This window comes from Elephas maximus, chromosome 11 (genome assembly GCF_024166365.1).
Source record: "Elephas maximus indicus isolate mEleMax1 chromosome 11, mEleMax1 primary haplotype, whole genome shotgun sequence".
Lineage (NCBI taxonomy): Eukaryota > Metazoa > Chordata > Mammalia > Proboscidea > Elephantidae > Elephas > Elephas maximus.
The window spans coordinates 35,441,864-35,458,922 of NC_064829.1; the positions used below are offsets into that span (position 1 = coordinate 35,441,864).

General features: G+C 39.0%; 1 long non-coding RNA gene across 2 annotated transcripts in view; it reads right to left on the minus strand.

The window, feature by feature from the left end:
• Nucleotides 1–17,059, minus strand: part of LOC126085870 (uncharacterized) — a 74,481-nt gene that overhangs the window by 14,003 nt on the left and 43,419 nt on the right. Inside the window, exon 5 of one of the 2 annotated variants that reach the window (XR_007519360.1) lies at nt 14,796–14,870. The exons of the other annotated variant lie outside the window; for it this stretch is intronic. This is a non-coding gene — a long non-coding RNA (uncharacterized LOC126085870). Of the gene's footprint in view, nt 1–14,795; nt 14,871–17,059 lie in introns of those variants that run through there. 2 annotated transcript variants of the gene reach the window in all.

Consider the following 17,059-nt stretch of genomic DNA (forward strand, 5'->3'; position numbering starts at 1 on the left):
TTGAGAGCTCAAAAGGACAAGGAAAATCTACTGCATTTTTGCTCTTATGTTTTCTCTTTTGAGAATTTCCGTTAGATATTCTTTCAGAGTGGGTTTGCTGACAACGAACTGTCTTAGTTTCCTTCCTCTGAGAATATCTCGTTTTTCTCTCTATTTTCAAAAAATATTTTTTACTGGCTATAGAATTCTGGGTTGACAGTTATTTTTTTCTTTCAAAAATCGAAAAATATGCGCCACTTCCTTTTAACTTTCAGTTTTTAATGAGATACATACTGTCACTTTAATTGCTTCTCTCCCCACCACACACAGGTAAGGTGTTTTTTCTCTAGTTGATTTCAAGATATTTTTTTGTCTTTAGTTTTCAGAAGTTTGACTCTGAAGTGTTGTATTTTGATTGGAGTTCAGTTATCTTCTTATCTGTGTAAATTTATGTCTTTTGCCCTATTTGGGAAAATTTTCAACTGTATTTCTTAGAACATTTTTTCAGGTCTCTCTCTCTCTCTGTTGTTGTTGTTAGGTACTGTTGAGTCAGTATCATGTGTTCCACTCTCTCTCTATGTGTGTGTGTGTATATATATATATATATATATACATATAACAAAACATACATATGTTTCTATTTCCACAGTTCCCTAAGTCTGTTATTTTATTTTTTCTCTCTTGTTCAGATCAATTTCTGTTGTTCTTTCTTGAAGTTCAGTGATTCTTTCTTCTCTCCTTTCCACTTTGCTGTTGAGTATGTTGATTATTTTATTTCTTTAGTGATTTTTTTTCAGTTCTGTCATTTCTATCTGGCTCTTTTTTGGATCTTTCATTTCTTTGCTGAAATTTTTTTTTTTCATTTTTTGGGGGGAATTTTAATTGATTGTTGAAGCCTATTATGATGGCTGTTTTTAAATTCATACCAGGAAATTCATAACCTTGGTGTCAGTACCTTTTGATTGTCTTTTTTCATTTAGGTTGTGATTTTCCTGATTTTTGGTATGACAAACAATTTTTGGTTGAAATACAGACATTTTAGGCATTAAGCTATAAGATTCTTTTACAGCAGACTTTCCCTGGCACTGTTTAAGTGAGGATGCCCTTACCTATCACTGCCACCAAAAAAAAAAAAAATCAAACGCATTGCTGTTGAGTTGATTCCAACTCATAGTGACCTTATAGGACAGAATAGAACTGCACCATGAGTTTCCAAGGAGCAGCTGGTGGATTTGAACTGCCAACCTTTTGGTTAGCAGTTGAGCTCTTAACCACTGCACTACAAGGACTCCATTACTGCTACATGGGCGTAGAAATCAAGCTTTCCCTCTTGGCCTCCATTTATACTGAGGAAGGGAGGTTCTTCTCCTTATTGTGTAGGGGTGGGAGTTTAGGCTCCCAGTTAAGTGTCTGCTGATACTATACTGGGTGGGAAAGACATGGGTGCCTTGTTTCTTGGCCTCAACGATACCACTGAGGTGACATCATTACCGCTGGTTGGTGTTGAAAGTCCTGACTCTTCACTAAACCTGCTCTGACTCTTTCTTAGCAGGAAAGTGAAGGAAATCCTCATTACCTCCAGATGGAGGTGGACGTCCAGACCGTCCATGTGGTCTCCACTGATACCACAGTGTTAATACTTACTGTAAGTGAAGATGAAAGTTTCAGCTTCTCACTTGACCTTCTCTGACACTGCCCTGGCAGAGGGGTTGCGGTGCTTCATTACAACTTGGAGAGATGTTCTATGTGGCACATTTCTGTCTAATATGACATATGCAGAGTATTGGGATCTTTTGTCAAGGCTTTGTTAGAGGTCAGATATAGCTAGTTTTACCTATTTTCCCCTTCCCATTCTTCTTTCTTCCCTAATGGGATGTTATGACTATAAATGCCATCTTGCAACCTTGTTGGAAAGGTCAATATATCACAGACATTGTATACCTTCTATCAGGAATCAGCAAACTTTTTCTGTAAATTCCAAATAATAAATATTTTAATATTCATGGGCTATGCTATCTCTGTCACAGCTACTCAGTTCTGCTGTTGCAACATGAAAGCAGCCACAAGCAACAGTTGAACGAATGGGTGTGGCTGTATTTTAATAAAACTGTGTTTACTAAAATAGGCAGTGGGCCAGTTTTGGTCCATGGGCTCTAATTTGCCAACGTCTGCATTATATTATTCTGCAACTGAACAAGTGTCAGAGACTGCATAACTCTCCTTGTTATGGGAGCAAAATAAAACAGTATTTGTTTAAGACATTGTAGTTGGGGTCTCTTACTTGTAGCTGAGCATATTCCTGACCCAAAGCCCATATGCAATATATCCAAATTTCCCACTAGAGATATTGTGAAGACAAGGAAATTTTAAACTTCACAATGGTAAAATGCTTGACCACTAGCCCAAAGCTTGGCTGTATGAACACACCCAGAGGTGCCTCAGACTATAGGCCTGATGATTTGTTTCCAAAAGATCGTAGCCTTGAAAACCCTATGGAACAGCTCTACTCTGCACACATGGGGTTGCCATGAGTCAGAATTGACTGGGGGGCAACTAACAACAACATTAAGATTTCCAAGGAGTTGCATTAGTAGTAGAAGCATTAAAGAAATGAGGGCCCACCCATGTGTTTTTTACTTCACAAAATAGCACCACCACTTGCCAGGAAGAAGATGGAGTATTTGTCTGTTCATCTTTCCCTGTCTCAGGTAATCTAAATAATTCACAAAACTAGACAACTGTACTTTTATAGGAACCCCTGATGGCGTAGTGGCTAAGAGCCATGGCTGCTAACCAAAAGGCTGACAGTTTGAATCCACCAGGTGCTCCTTGGAAATCATATGGGGCAGTTCTACACTGTCACATAGGGTCTCTATGAGTTGGAATTGACTCTACAGCAATGGGTTTGGTTTTTGGTTTTTGTACTTTTATAACACAGGTACTCTTCCTGTGCTCATTAGAGTTCTATTTCTGTGTCTGTTTCCTCCCACTCAGAAACATATAAAACTCCATTACCATTAAGTTGATTCCAACTCATAGAGACCCTACAGGACAGAGTAGAACAGGCCTATAGTGTTTCCAAGTGTGAAAATCTTTACGGAAGCAAACTACTGCATCTTCCTCCTGAGTGGCTGGTGGATTCAGACCACTGACCTTTTGGTTAGCAGCTGAGTGCTTCACCATTGTGCCACCAGGGCTTCCCAGAAACATAGACATACAAATTCCAATCCAGTGGAAAATTACAACTTCCAGAAAGCAATAGGAAAGGTCATGAAGTAATGCTGGGGGTTGATAGGAGAAGGTATGCTGCTTGCCTTTTTCATTATTCTCATTACATATCCTTTCCTAAATGTAATGTGCTCTAATCAAAGAAATTTATGTTAACAGAACCCTCAGACAGATCTTTGCATTTATCAAGTTAGCAGACATATTTTTAAGAGTCTAATAATTTTCATCCACTACTCATCAGTTTGTCACACTGTGGTGGCTTGCATGTTACTGTGATACTGGAAGCTATGACACCAGTATTCAAAAAACCTGCAGAGCCACCCGTGGTGGACAGATTTCAGAGGAGATTCCAGACTAAGACAAACTAAGAAGGACCTGGTGATCTACTTCTAAAAAAAAAAGGCCAGTGAAAACCTTATGAATAGCAAGAAGACACTGCCTGATATAATGCTGAAAGATGACCCTCTCAGGTTGGAAGGTACTCAAAATACCAATGGGGAAGAACTGCCTCCTCAAAGTATAGTCAACCTTAATGATATGAATTAAGGTTGAGAACACTATTTGCTGAGGTGGCACAACTCAAAATGAGATGAAAGAGCTGCAAACATCCATTAGTAATCAGAATGTGGGATGTATGAATTACGAATCCAGGAAAATTGAAAGTTGTCGAAAATGAAACAGAACATATAAAGATCAATATCTTAGGCATTAGTGAGCTGAAGTGGACCAGTATTGGCCATTTTTAATCATATAATCATGTGGTCTACTGTGCTGGGAATGACAAATTAAAGTGGGATGGCATTGCATTCATTGTCAAAAAGAACATTTCAAGATCTATCCTGAAGTATAATGCTATCAGTGATGAGATGATATCTATACACCTACAAGGGAGAACAGGTAATAGGACTATTATTCAAATTTATGTACCAACCACTAAGGCCAAAGGTGATGAAATTGAGGCTTTTTACCAACTCCTTCAGTCTGAAATTCATCAAACATGTAATCAAGATACATCAGTAATAACTGGTGAATGGAATGCAAAAGTTGTAAATGAAAATGAAGGATCGGTAGTTAGAAAATATGGCCTTGGTGATAGAAAGATGCTTCAGATCGTATGATAGAATTTTATAAGACCAACAACTTATTCATTGCAAATACATTTTTTCACCAATGTGAATGGTGACTGTACACTTGGACTTCATCAGATGGAATACACAGGAATCAAACTGACTACATCTGTGGAAAGAGACAATAGAAAAGCTCAATATCATCAGTCAGAACAAGGCTGGGGGCCAACTGTGGAATAGACCATCAATTGCTCATATGCAAATTCAAGTCGAAGATGAAGAAAATTAAAACAAGTTCACAAGAGCCAAAGTACAATCTTGAGTATATCCCACATGAATTTAGAGACCATCTATAGAATAGATATGAGGCATTGAACGCTAGTGACTGAAGACCAGGTGAGTTGCCAGAAGACATCAAGGATATCAAACATGAAGAAAACAAAAGGTCATTAAAAACAGGAAAGAAAGAAAAGACTATAATGGATGTCAGAAGAGGCTCTGAAACTTGCTCTTGAATGTAGAGTAGCTAAAGCAAATGGAAGAAACGATCGTGTAAAAGAACTGAACAAAAGATTTCAACGGACAGCTTGAGAAGACAGAGTAAAGTATTATAATGACATGTACAAAAACCTGGAGTTAGAAAACCAAAAGAGAATAAAATGCTTGGCATTTCTCAAGCTGAAAGAACCGAAGAAAAATTCAAGCCTCCAGTTACAATATTGAAAGATTCTGTGAGAAAAATACTAAACGATGCAGGAAGCATCAAAAGAAGATGGAAGGAATACACAGGATCACTGTACCAAAAAGCATTGGCAAGAATTGGACATGTTAGCAGGAGGGACCAGTCCCTGGAGAAGGACATCATGCTTGGGAAAGTAGAGGGTCAGCAAAAAAGATGAAGACCCTCAAGGAGATGAATTGACACAGTGGCTGCCAACCATGGACTCAGCATAGCAATTATTTGTGAGACTGGCACAGGACTGAGCAGTGTTTCATTCTGTTATACATAGGATCTTTATGAGTTGGAACCACCTGGAAGGCAAGTGACAACAATAATATTCATGTTGGCAAAGGTGTAGTAAGATTGTCACATTACTTCTAATAGTGTAAATTGGCACGAATTTTTTTTTTTTTTTGAAGAACTACTTGGTAATATGTATCAGAACCTTGAAAGAGTTCCTATTCTTTAATCCACTTATTTCACTTTCAGGAAACTTTCTTATGGAAATAATCAGTATGCAAATAAAGCTTTATATAAAAGGAGTATTCAGTGTAACATGAGTTTCAGTACTGAAAAATTAGAAACAGTCTGTATTTCAACAATAAACAAGTCACTAAACTAAGTAAGATATATCCATGTAAACAAATATAACCATTCTAAAATATTTCCAGTATACAAAAGTAATGCTTTAAATATAATGTTAATTGGAAAAAAGCCAAACATAAATGTGCAGTTAAAGAAATATTCTGATTTTGCACTAACCTTTTTTTGTGTTCTCACTCTAACTTTTGTCTTTGTTCTTATGATTGCCTTCTCAAACTCTCTCATTCTCTGTCTATATTTCTCTCTGTTTTACAAACCTACCTATGTAGTTGTCTGCATAGCCCTTTTGTGATCAGTAGGACATACATGGCTCACCTACATTTCCCTCTTCTTTGTTTATTGGGAAGCTGCTTTCCATTAATAGTTTGTGCAGCCATCAGGAGAGGACCTGTATAACTGTTTAAAGAGGAAGAAAAGGGCGTGTGGTGCAAATTATTGTTTTTACAGGGTATTGTATGAAGTGGTGCATCCTGGTGCATCCTGTAGGGGCACATGCATCCCATTAAACCCACACATGGGGAGGTGGAGCCAAGATGGCGGAATAGACAGATGCTTCCGGCGAGCCCTCTTAAAACAAAGACCCGAAAAAACAAGCGAAACGAGTATATTTATGACAAGCTAGGAACCCTGAACATCAAAGGCAAGCTTAGAAAACAAACTGAGGGGTGGGGGAGGCAGAGATGGTTCAGAAGCGGAGAAGAGTTGCCAGACCTGAATTGCGGGGAGCCCTCAGGCACAATTCCCGGGAGCAGTGGCGGTGGACTGGTACTACTCTTTGGCCACAGTTTCCTCAGGGAGAAGCAGCCAGCCATGCAGCCTACTCACATCTGGAACCAGAGAAGGACAGCGCTCTTGGCAAAAGCTAAGTACTTGCATATATTTTACTGCACCGGCACCCCCCTCCACCCGCCCAGCTCCCAAGCCGGCTTCAGCGGCTGATTCCCTAGGCCTGAGATAGGCCCTCTTGAGTGCCTAGAGCCATCCTCCGGCCTTGGAAAAGGAATGAATTTGCAACTGGGGTAAATGATAATTTGCCAGCACCACTAACCAGGGAAGCTCAGGACAGAAGCGGCTCCTGTCCATGCATAAACGGTCCGTGGACTTTGAGTACTTTTCCGCTCCGCGTGGACCTGTATGGGAACATTTCAGGAGAATAGGCCCTTGCTGGCAGACTCCAACTGTTTCAGCTGTGCAGTTGAGAGGTGGGTGTTTGATGTTTGACATTGCTTTGCCTATTAAACAAGGTCCTCACCTACCCATATCAGGGGCCTAAGGACTGGTGGCTCCACTCAGGTCACCCAGCCACCCGTGACAGGGGTCCAAGGATACTGGTACCTCCCAGTCCTTACAATCAAAAACACTGGGTGCCCATGGTCCATCTACAGAACCCACCCACCTGTACGCTTTAGGGAACAGGGACACGCTTTCCTCAGAGACACATGGAGGATGATTCTCAGCCCCCTGCCTTGTTCAGAGTGTGGCCCTCTGCTGCAACCAGATACCATGGTGCCTACATCAATCACCCCTGCCCCTCTAAGATTGTAGGACAGAGCCTGTACCACACAATTGATGATCAGCTACCTGGACACCTGAGCTGAATTCATACAAGAAAAGTGAATGGACTCCTAGACTGGTATACCTGATAACAGCTCTAGCCACCTGGGGACACTACATCAAAGCTCCAAAGGCAAAAATAAGCTGGCTCACTCAAGTAACCCATTTGGGCATATCAAAACAAAACAAAGCAAGAAGCTATGACACAGTAAGCAGACGTAAAATAAATACAATAACTTATAGACTGCTTGGAGACAACAGTCAATATCAAGTCACATAAAGAAACAGACCATGATAGCCTCAACGAGCTCTCAAAACAAAGAATCAAGGGATCTTCTAGATGAAAGTACCTTCCTGGAATTACCAGAGGCAGAATACAAAAGATTAATATGCAGAACCCTTCAAAACCTGCACATGAGTCCACCGGGACATGGGCATCCCAGAGTCCAAAGGGACATATGCATCCCACCAATCCTACTCTCCCTAGATGCATCCACGCCAAGTCCAGTTGGACATATGTGTTCCACCAATCCTACCCTCCAGAATCCAGAGGGACACACTCAATTCAGACACACTAAATGATTCAGCATGTATCCCGTTTATGAAGAAAAAAATCAACTAGAATTTTTTTTTTTAATTTTAATTCGATCATGAAAAGGATAGAAAAAAATCTAAGAAAGAATTACAGTCAAATGTTAGCATCGCTTATTGTTGGGTAGTGGGATTATATATGGTTTTAATATTCTTAAATCCTTAGAATTTTTGTTTTCTGATTTTTATATGATGAGCAAATATCATAAAAAAATTAAATCTGGGGTGAGTCATGATCCAAACAAGATTCTGTATATGTGAGAAAATGTAGTTTGTTCACCATTAACAAATCACTAGTCTGTTTATACGCCTCCTACAGAGCTTGTTGTTTTTTTTTGCAGAGACTTTGTACTCTGTTACCTTAGCACTTTTCTCTTAACATCTCTCTTCTTTCAGATTTTAAGGTCAGAGGGAGGGGAGTGAGAAACGTTTTTCCTTGCTATAACTTACTCTGCATCAAGTATTAAAAATATCCCAATATCGTCCATAAGAGATGCAGTCTTTAAAAATCACACATACTGGTGTTGCTTCACACTGTTGCCCATTTCTTTCTCCCTAAATAAGTCCATAGAATAGGAGTTAAAAATCTAAATAAGATCCAAGGAATATAACTTAAAAACCTTGGGCCTTCCTTCTTTGGAAGTAATTTATTCACTATTCATTCACTCCATTAATTTAAAAATATTTTTTTACAACTATGTATTTGATTACGTAGTGGTGGAAGATGATATAAAGATGAAACAAAAATGTTCTTCTACCCTAGCATAACTCACAATTTTGAACTAAAGGAAAGATATGCAAAGAAGCAAATACAATGCAATTAGCCAGTTAAATACATAGTAGAAATGAAAGGATAAAATGCCATAGGCCTTCAAAAAAAGAACCAGATGAATGTATGTCCAGAACAAGATGATACATACAACTGAATAAAACATGGCTAGTAGACATTAACCAAAAAAAAAATTAAAGATTTTAAGTAAGCCAGTTTTCATAAAATGTGCACATGATCTAAGCCATGGTGTTTTCAATCATGCATGTGAAAGCTGGCCAAAGTATGTGAAAGCTGGACAATAAGCAAGGAAAACTGAAGAAGAATCGATGCCTTTAAATTGTGGTGTTGGCGAAGAATATTGAGTACATACCATGGACTGCCAAAAGAATGAACATCTCTGTCTTAGAAGTACAACCAGAATTCTCCTTAGAAGCAAGGATGGTGAGACTACTGTCACATACTTTGGACATATTATGAGGAGCATCAGTCCCTGGAGAAGGAAATCATGCAATAATAATAAACTCAAAATCAAATTTTAAAGTAGATCAGTGTGAAAAAGAGGAAAACTCTCAAAAAGATGAATTGACACAGTGGCTGGAACAATGGGCTCATGCATAGAAACGATTGTGAGAATGGCGTAGGATTGGGCAGTGTTTCTTTCTGTTGCACATAGGGTCGCTATGAGTTGGAACTTATTGGACAGCATCTAACAACAACAACAACAACATAGCAATTCAATAGAGCATGTACAAAAGACGTTGAATAGCCAAATCACTTTTACCAATATGCTAAGAGAAATATTTTTCTGCAAAATAGGGCATTTATTGAGTATCCTTCCTTACTGTATCTCAGGGTTTTTGAACCTAGGTGCTGTTGACACTTCAGACTGGGTAATTCTTTTTGATATGGTGACATCCCTGAGCATTTCAGGATATTCAGCAGCATTCATCACCTAAAATGCCAGTAACAGTCTGCTTTCCTAGTCAGGATCATCGAAAACGTGTCCTGACATTGCCAAGTGTCTTTTGGGGAGTAAAATTACTCCCACTTGAGAACCACTGCTTTAACCCCTAAGGAGCCCCAGTGGCGCAGTGGTTAAAGTGATTGGCTGCTAACCACCAGTGGCTCCAAGGGAGAAAGATGTGGCAATCTGCTTCTGTAGAGATATACAGCCTCAGAAATCCTATGGAGTTGTTATGAGTTGGAATTAACTTGACGGCAGTGGGTTAGGGTTTTAACCCCTCTAAAACATTAACTTAGCTATAGGTGGCCAGGAAAAAAAAAAATCACCAATTTTATCATGTTCGAAATTCAATTAAAGTTGACTGTGGTCCCCAGGGAAACCCTGGTGGTGTAGTGGCTAAGATCTACTTCTGCTAACCAAAATATCGGCAGTTCAAATCCACCAGATGCTCCTTGGAAACCCTATGGGGCAGTTCTGCTCTGTCCTATAGTTTTGCTAAGTGTCAGAATTGACTCGACAGCAATGGGTTTTTCGTGGCACCCAGGGAAAGGTCTGTACATGGCAACTTATAAGAGACTCAACAGAATCTCAATACGATGTCATGAAGGTTGCAAGACACTCTTTTTATATGTTGTTGTTGTGTGCCATCAAGTTGATTCCAACTCACAGTGACCCTATATGACAGAGTAAAACTGTTGCATTTGGTTTTCTAGGTTGTAATCTTTATAGGAGCAGATCACCATATCTTTTCTCCTGTGGAGTGACAGGTGAGTTTGAACTGCTGACTTTTCAGTTAGCAGCTGAGGGTTTAACCATTGCTACACTGGGGCTGCCTTTTATATGTTAACCAGTAAACCAGTGCCGTTAAAATCACCTAATATATGCCATGTAGTCAGTCGTTGGCCCAGAAAAAAAAGAATCTCGTTAATGGGTAGTTATCAAGTACAATTATGATTTTTGTATTTATACCTATGATTTACTAAAATGCTGAGTTTATAAAGGGTTGCCAAGCTTCTGGCACTGCACCTTTGATATTTTAGTGATTAAAACTAATACTTATCATACTAGTGCTATGATAGGTGGTGGAGACCTACAATAATTAACACACTGTCTATTCCCCAAAGATAGCTACAGCCACAGCCCTTTCTGGCCCTAGATTCAGATCGAGCCCTTTGTCTTGGACCTCAACCTGCTCCACAAGAACTGTCCTTCTCCCTAAAGCCAAAAACCAACACGTAGCCCATATTGTAGATATTTATACGACATATATTTACACTACATATACAATAGACAAATAGATCAAAAACTAAACATGACCTAAACAAAAATTACTAGCTCCCTTCCCTTCTTTCCCTATGCCTTTTTTAATTGAGGTCAGTAATGAGGAAGATTTTTTTTTTACTCTGAGCAGCATGGTGGATGGGGAAATAGTGGAGAAAACTTGACAGAATGGATATAATGCTGTATAGAAGACAATGCATAATGAAAAAGACATTTGTGGCAAAGGATTGAAGAGACAAACAAGGCCAGGTAGGTGTGAGCCAAGAGAGCAGGAGATATTTAGAGGAGGGATTGTGGCTGAGAACTGTGGAACTTTGAATTTTTAAGAAGTTGATCTATCTTAGGAGATTTCAATACAATGATTGATTAATTAATAATGATTACTTAATACTCAGGCTGCAAACATTTAAAAGAGAGGCATTAACAACCGACATTGGTGTGGGGGGTGTACCTACTTTTCCAGCTCTCTCAACCCTTTATGGGACTACATCCTTGCAAACAATTCATGGGAGTATGTGAAAAACTTGACCTCGGAACTGGTACAAAGAACTTTCCAGACTTTCATTTGAGCCCAGGACTTCTAACGCTTGTTTTCCCCGAATATATGACACACTTTGGCTTTTGATACTCATCTTGGACTCTCAGACCTGATGAAGCATTTAACTTATGCTTCTTCAGTTCATTCCTTCGTAGCTGGTTCTGGTAATCCTTAAGGAAAAATACTTCTCTTTTACTATGGCCTAGGAAACCCTGGTGGCGTAGTGGTTAAGTGCTACAGCTGCTAACCAAAGGGTCAGCAGTTCGAATCTGCCAGGCACTTCTTGGAAACTCCATGGGGCAGTTCTACTCTGTCCTATAGGGTTGCTATGAGTCGTAATCGACTTGACGGCACTGGGTTTTTTTTTTTTTTTTTTAAGGAAACTCAAGGTACAAGGAACAGGTTTTCTTTAATGTTTCTGTTGGAAGAAGATTTTTCAGATACAGTGATTTAGGGCCTGGCTTACAAGCTGAGGAAGCCCTGGTGGCGTAGTGGTTCAGTGCTTTGGCTGCTAACCAAAAGGTCAGCAGTTTGAATCTACCAGGCGCTCCTTGGAAACTCTATGGGGCAGTTCTACCCTGCCCTGTAGGGTCGCTATCAGTTGGAATCGACTCCACGACAGCGTGTTTGTTTGTTTTTTTTTTTGGTTTTACAAGCTGAAGGCAACACATGGAGTCCTTGTTATTGTTAGGTGCCTTTGTGTCGGTTTTGATTCATAGCAAGCCCATATACAGCAGAACAAAACACTGCCCAGTCCTGCTCCATTCTCACAATCACTGCTATGTTTGAGCCCATGTTGTAGTCACTGTGTCAGTCCATCTTGTTGAGGGTCTTCCTATTTTTTGCTAACCCTCTACTTTACCAAGCATGATGTCCTTCTTTAGGAACTGGACCCTCCTGATAACATGTCCAAAGTACATGAGACGAAGTCTCACCATCCTTGCTTCTAAGAAGCATTCTGGTTGTAGTTCCTCCAAGTCAGAATTGTTTGTTCTTCTGGCAGCCCATGGAATATACAATATTCTTCACCAACACCATAATTCAAAGGTATCAGTTCTTCTTAGGTCTTCCTTATTCATTATCCAGCTTTTGCATGCATATAAGGTGACTGAAAACACCATGGCTTGGGTCAGGCACACCTTAGTCCTTAAAGTGGCATCTTTACTTTTCAACACTTTAAAGAGGTCTGTGTTTGGAGTCTTTTTAACTGTAAAATTAGTGCTGTATTTTCCATAAATCCTCATGCATTATTCAAGATTCTTTTGAATTCTTTCGTCACTTTGCTGAGTGACAGAAATGCAACTGAAACTAGTCAAAGCAAAACAAAAAGATCAACAAAAATGTAGAGGGTTGTGGGAGGGGTTTATTGGCTTATGTAACTGGATAAAAATCTATTATGGAATGGCTTTGGGCACCAGTAGATAGAGGGTTTCATAATGTTTTCAGAACTCTGTTTCTTTCTCTCTCCATTTCTCAGACATAATCTTTCTGTATTTGAAAAAAAGAAATAGAAAAAAAAAAAAAAAGCCATTACCAACACTCCACATTTCCTTTTGCTTCAGCTAAGAGCTCGGATATTTGGAGTTAAATTCTTTATCCAGTGGCATGACCTAAACTATAATGCCTGGAGCATGGGGACCTCAGTGTACTTATTTGTATGGAGTTGTCATAGTTTCCTGTTACTTGTTACTATTGAACATGGTATTATAGGGAGGTGTCCCAGGAAATCACTCGGCTTCATCCCGACACCTTCCTTTTTTCATTGTGAAGTAGCAATAATTGTTTTCCCTTTGGTTGTCAAGAATCAATATTATATCTGTGTTCCTTTTTCTCCCAGTGGAAACACAGGTCCAAAATGGACAGGCAGCAATCTCAGTTTTCAATTCAATGGAACCATTGTTGAGTAAAATGTTCTCTCCAAGATACAGCTTTCATTGAGTCTTCAATGTGTTGTTCCATTATCCTATAAGGCCAGCTAATTTTGGCTGATTTTCATGTGAAATCAATGAATGTGGGAGCAGCAACTCAATTATATACTTTTTTGTGCACAGCGACTTCCTGGTCATAAATAATGTTCTAAGGATGAAATGATAATATAAAAAGCAAATAATAAGACTACAGTTGGTATGGCTTGCAGAAAGATAAAATCCAAGTTAGAATAAATATCTATTCCAGTGATGAAAAATTGCTTTACTCTAAGGTGGAAGATATCAAATGCAATCAACCTGCCGTGCCTCCAGGTGACTGGTTGTTCTTAACTAGAGGGTTCAGGGCTGTTGCATAGTAGGCTGTCACCTGGGGGTATAGCTAGACCAGTATGCATGACAGGATTTATATGTCATTGAGCCTCTCCCTGCCAATATGCTTTTATAAACCGCTTGGTAGTCCTTCAATATCTGCTTAAGCTAGCTGATATGAGTTTCTGTGGTTTACTACGAAGAACCCTGACTGTTTCAAGCATTGGCTCCCAGGAACGGAGTAAAGGAAAATTGTCACTTCTTTGGTATCCATGAAAGGAGATGGAGTCATGCAGGAATTGCCCTAAAATAGGTGTCAGATATTTGATGGTCAGAAACACATTTTACCCTATGGGAAAATGGAAAACAGAATTTTAAAAACCCACCTCCAGGGAGAAAATAGAATGATTTGTCTGAGTCATATATATCCATCTCTGAATCTGGAGGTCAGTTTAGAACAGTCCCTTCCAAATCATTAAGAACAAATCTCCTCAGGAAATAGTTAATATTTCTGATCACTTAGTAGGTACAAGTCATCTTTCTAAGCACTTTGCTAGGGTTATCTCATTTAATCCTCGCAATTATCTTATAAGAAAGGGACAGTAGTAATCTACATTTTACAGATGAGGCACACAGATGTACATAACTTATACCAAAGTCACAGACAGGCAGGACATGAATCCAGACATTTTTATTCCAAAGCCTGCATGTTTAACCACTAAGTGATACTGGGGGAAGAAGGAGGAGTGAGCAAAACTAAAAGACATCCACTGCCTTCCATGAGCAGGTTACAACTCTGGTGTTGCAGATTGAGTTCTCCTGAAGCAAATGCCTGAGATGAAGTTCCAGAAGTATGATATTTATTATGGATCTGCATCTGTGAAAGGTACGGGAAAGAAGCAGAATTGGGCAGAGGGAGACTGCATGGATCAGATATAGCTGGACCTTTATAATCTCAGTCACTGATGTGGATTGTCAGGGGAAGGACATGAACTCAGGAAAGGTGGCTCTTAGCAGCTGAGGCAGACTCTGGAGGAGCAAACAGCAGGAGACTGTCTACTGGCCTTAGCTTTTGCAGCTGGACAGGGAGTCCTTTCTTAAAGAGAGGTATAGCAAGGAGGTTGGTGGGAAGAGGCACATTTGCACACCTATCATCTAAATATCATAGCTTTCAACCTTGATCACATACTGTCACCTGGGGAGTGTTTTTAAAAATTCCATTACCTGGGTCCTATGCCATTGTAATTAAACCCAAATCTCTAGGGGATGATCCAATATCAGCATTTTAATATAATTCCCAAGGTGATTACAGTATGTAACCTTGATTGAGAATCACTGAGAGAGAGCAAAAAAAAAGTAAGTGTTATTTCGGAACTTACAAAATAAGGGGAAAAATTTATTTGCATTGTTTAGAAAGCCATTTAAGGTGCTGAGAAACTTATTTGTGATAACCTTTTGCCATCGAGTCAATTCTGACTCACAGGGATCCTATAGGACAGAATAGAACTGCCCCATAATGTTCCCAGGGAGCAGCTGGTGGATTTGAACTGTCGAACTTTCTGTTAGCAGCCAAGCTCTTAACCACTGTACCATCAGGGCTCCCATTTGTGATAAGGTTACTATAAATCCATATTTTAGTTTGAGTTTTTCTATAAATAGTTTTCACATTCAGAGGTATAGATAGAATGATACATAAACACACATAACTTCATATAATTTTTTCCCTCAATATTTCAGAATACCCCAAGCCTGCTCATATGGTGTTGCAAGCAAATAGTTTTTATCCTTGATCTTTAAATGGATCTCTTGAAAAATTTAATTCTTCAGCCCCATGGAATCTCAGATGGATGAGTTTCCAATTATCTATTTATAAATGCAATTCTGACCTCGCTGCTGGAAAGGTCATGCCTAGTGTGATCTCTCAACCATATGGCTGAGAAAATGAAGTGGTAAGTTTGTTCTTCTGAGATATATGTTGATGCCTCAACTAATTAGTCTTTTCCAAATATGTGTCACTGCTATCAGAAGACACGAGACAGAGAAAATCTCTAGTATTTAGTTAATAATACACCATCTTACTTTGAAATGAAGCCAGATAGACCAAACGGTAATGTTAATTAGGAGACATACGAGTGAAACCCTATAATGCTGAATTCCACTGATTCAGCCCCACTATTTTTACTTGAACTGGAACACATTTAGAGCAAAATTTAATGTACCATTAGCTTGTAACTTAAGTATGTGCATGTGTGTGTATGATTGTAATAGCTATTTTAATAAAAATACCTAGTTGTACTCCATCTGTGTGCCTAGCTCTGTCCATGTATTCTGTTTCTCACAGTGAAGGCCACTCTCATTTGTACTTACAGATGTAACACCCTAACTCAGACTTTGGAATCAATTCTGTCCCAAAGGCCAAGGAGATAATGAAGGACCTAAAAAAAAAAAAAAAAAAACCTATTGCCAATGAGTCGATTCCGACTCATAGCAACCCTATGAAGGACCTAGAGTGTGTAAATTTCTGGTTTAGCATTGTTACTGTAATGCTGGCCTTGGTAAACAATCTGCTTCCTCTCCTTGAGCACTTAGTTCCATCTCCAAAGAGCTTACCTGAATTTACTGTGCTTGCTGACACTGGAACAGTTGTAACAACCAGTCTATTTCCTTTTGGAGTAAAAATCTTGAATCTTGATGCTAGCCCTGACTTTTGGCTAATATGATTTTTTGTTTGTTTTCCTTTTTTTCTAGTAAATATTTTGGGTTTGATGATAGATCTTCAAACTCCTATTTCTGATTGTCATCCCCTGTCCTGGACCCTATTTTCTGGAACCCAACCTTTGGCCAATTTGGTAGGTCCTTTGGAAGTCCTACCAGTTTCGACAAGTGTGATTTACTTTCCAAATTGTTAACAAGTAATAAACTTTAAATATTGGTCTCTCGGCATGGAATTTTAATTAGACTTTATACACAGTAGCAAAATATAATGCATAAATTTTATATTTTGGCAATATATTGTTAATGCACACAGAATGATCAATTTATATCATAATACTGTTGTTGTTGTTAGTTGCCATCGAATCGATTCCAGCTCATGGTGACCCCATGTGTGCAGAGTAGAACTGCTCTACAGGGTTTTCAAGGCTGTGACATTTTAGAAGCAGATCATCAGGTGCCTCTGAGTGAGTTTGAACTGCCAAACTTTCAGCTGGTAGTCAATAGCATAACCATTTGTGCCACCCAGAAACTCCTATATAATAATATAGAGGATGGATAGTATACAAAGAGATTTAAAAATAGAGCTCAGGGGTCATAATGTTCTAAATTAAAATGTGAGGTATTAATAGAGTGCTATTGCAGAAATTATCAAGCATGGAACTGGAATCGTTAAACTTCCTACGACAAGGTCAAATGTCTAATATGATTTGCACAGGCCAAATATCTTTCAAAGTTCTATGCTTATTTTGCTGTTACTAAATAAATTAAAATTACATCTACATTTCTCTTTCATACTGGGGCAGTGATCT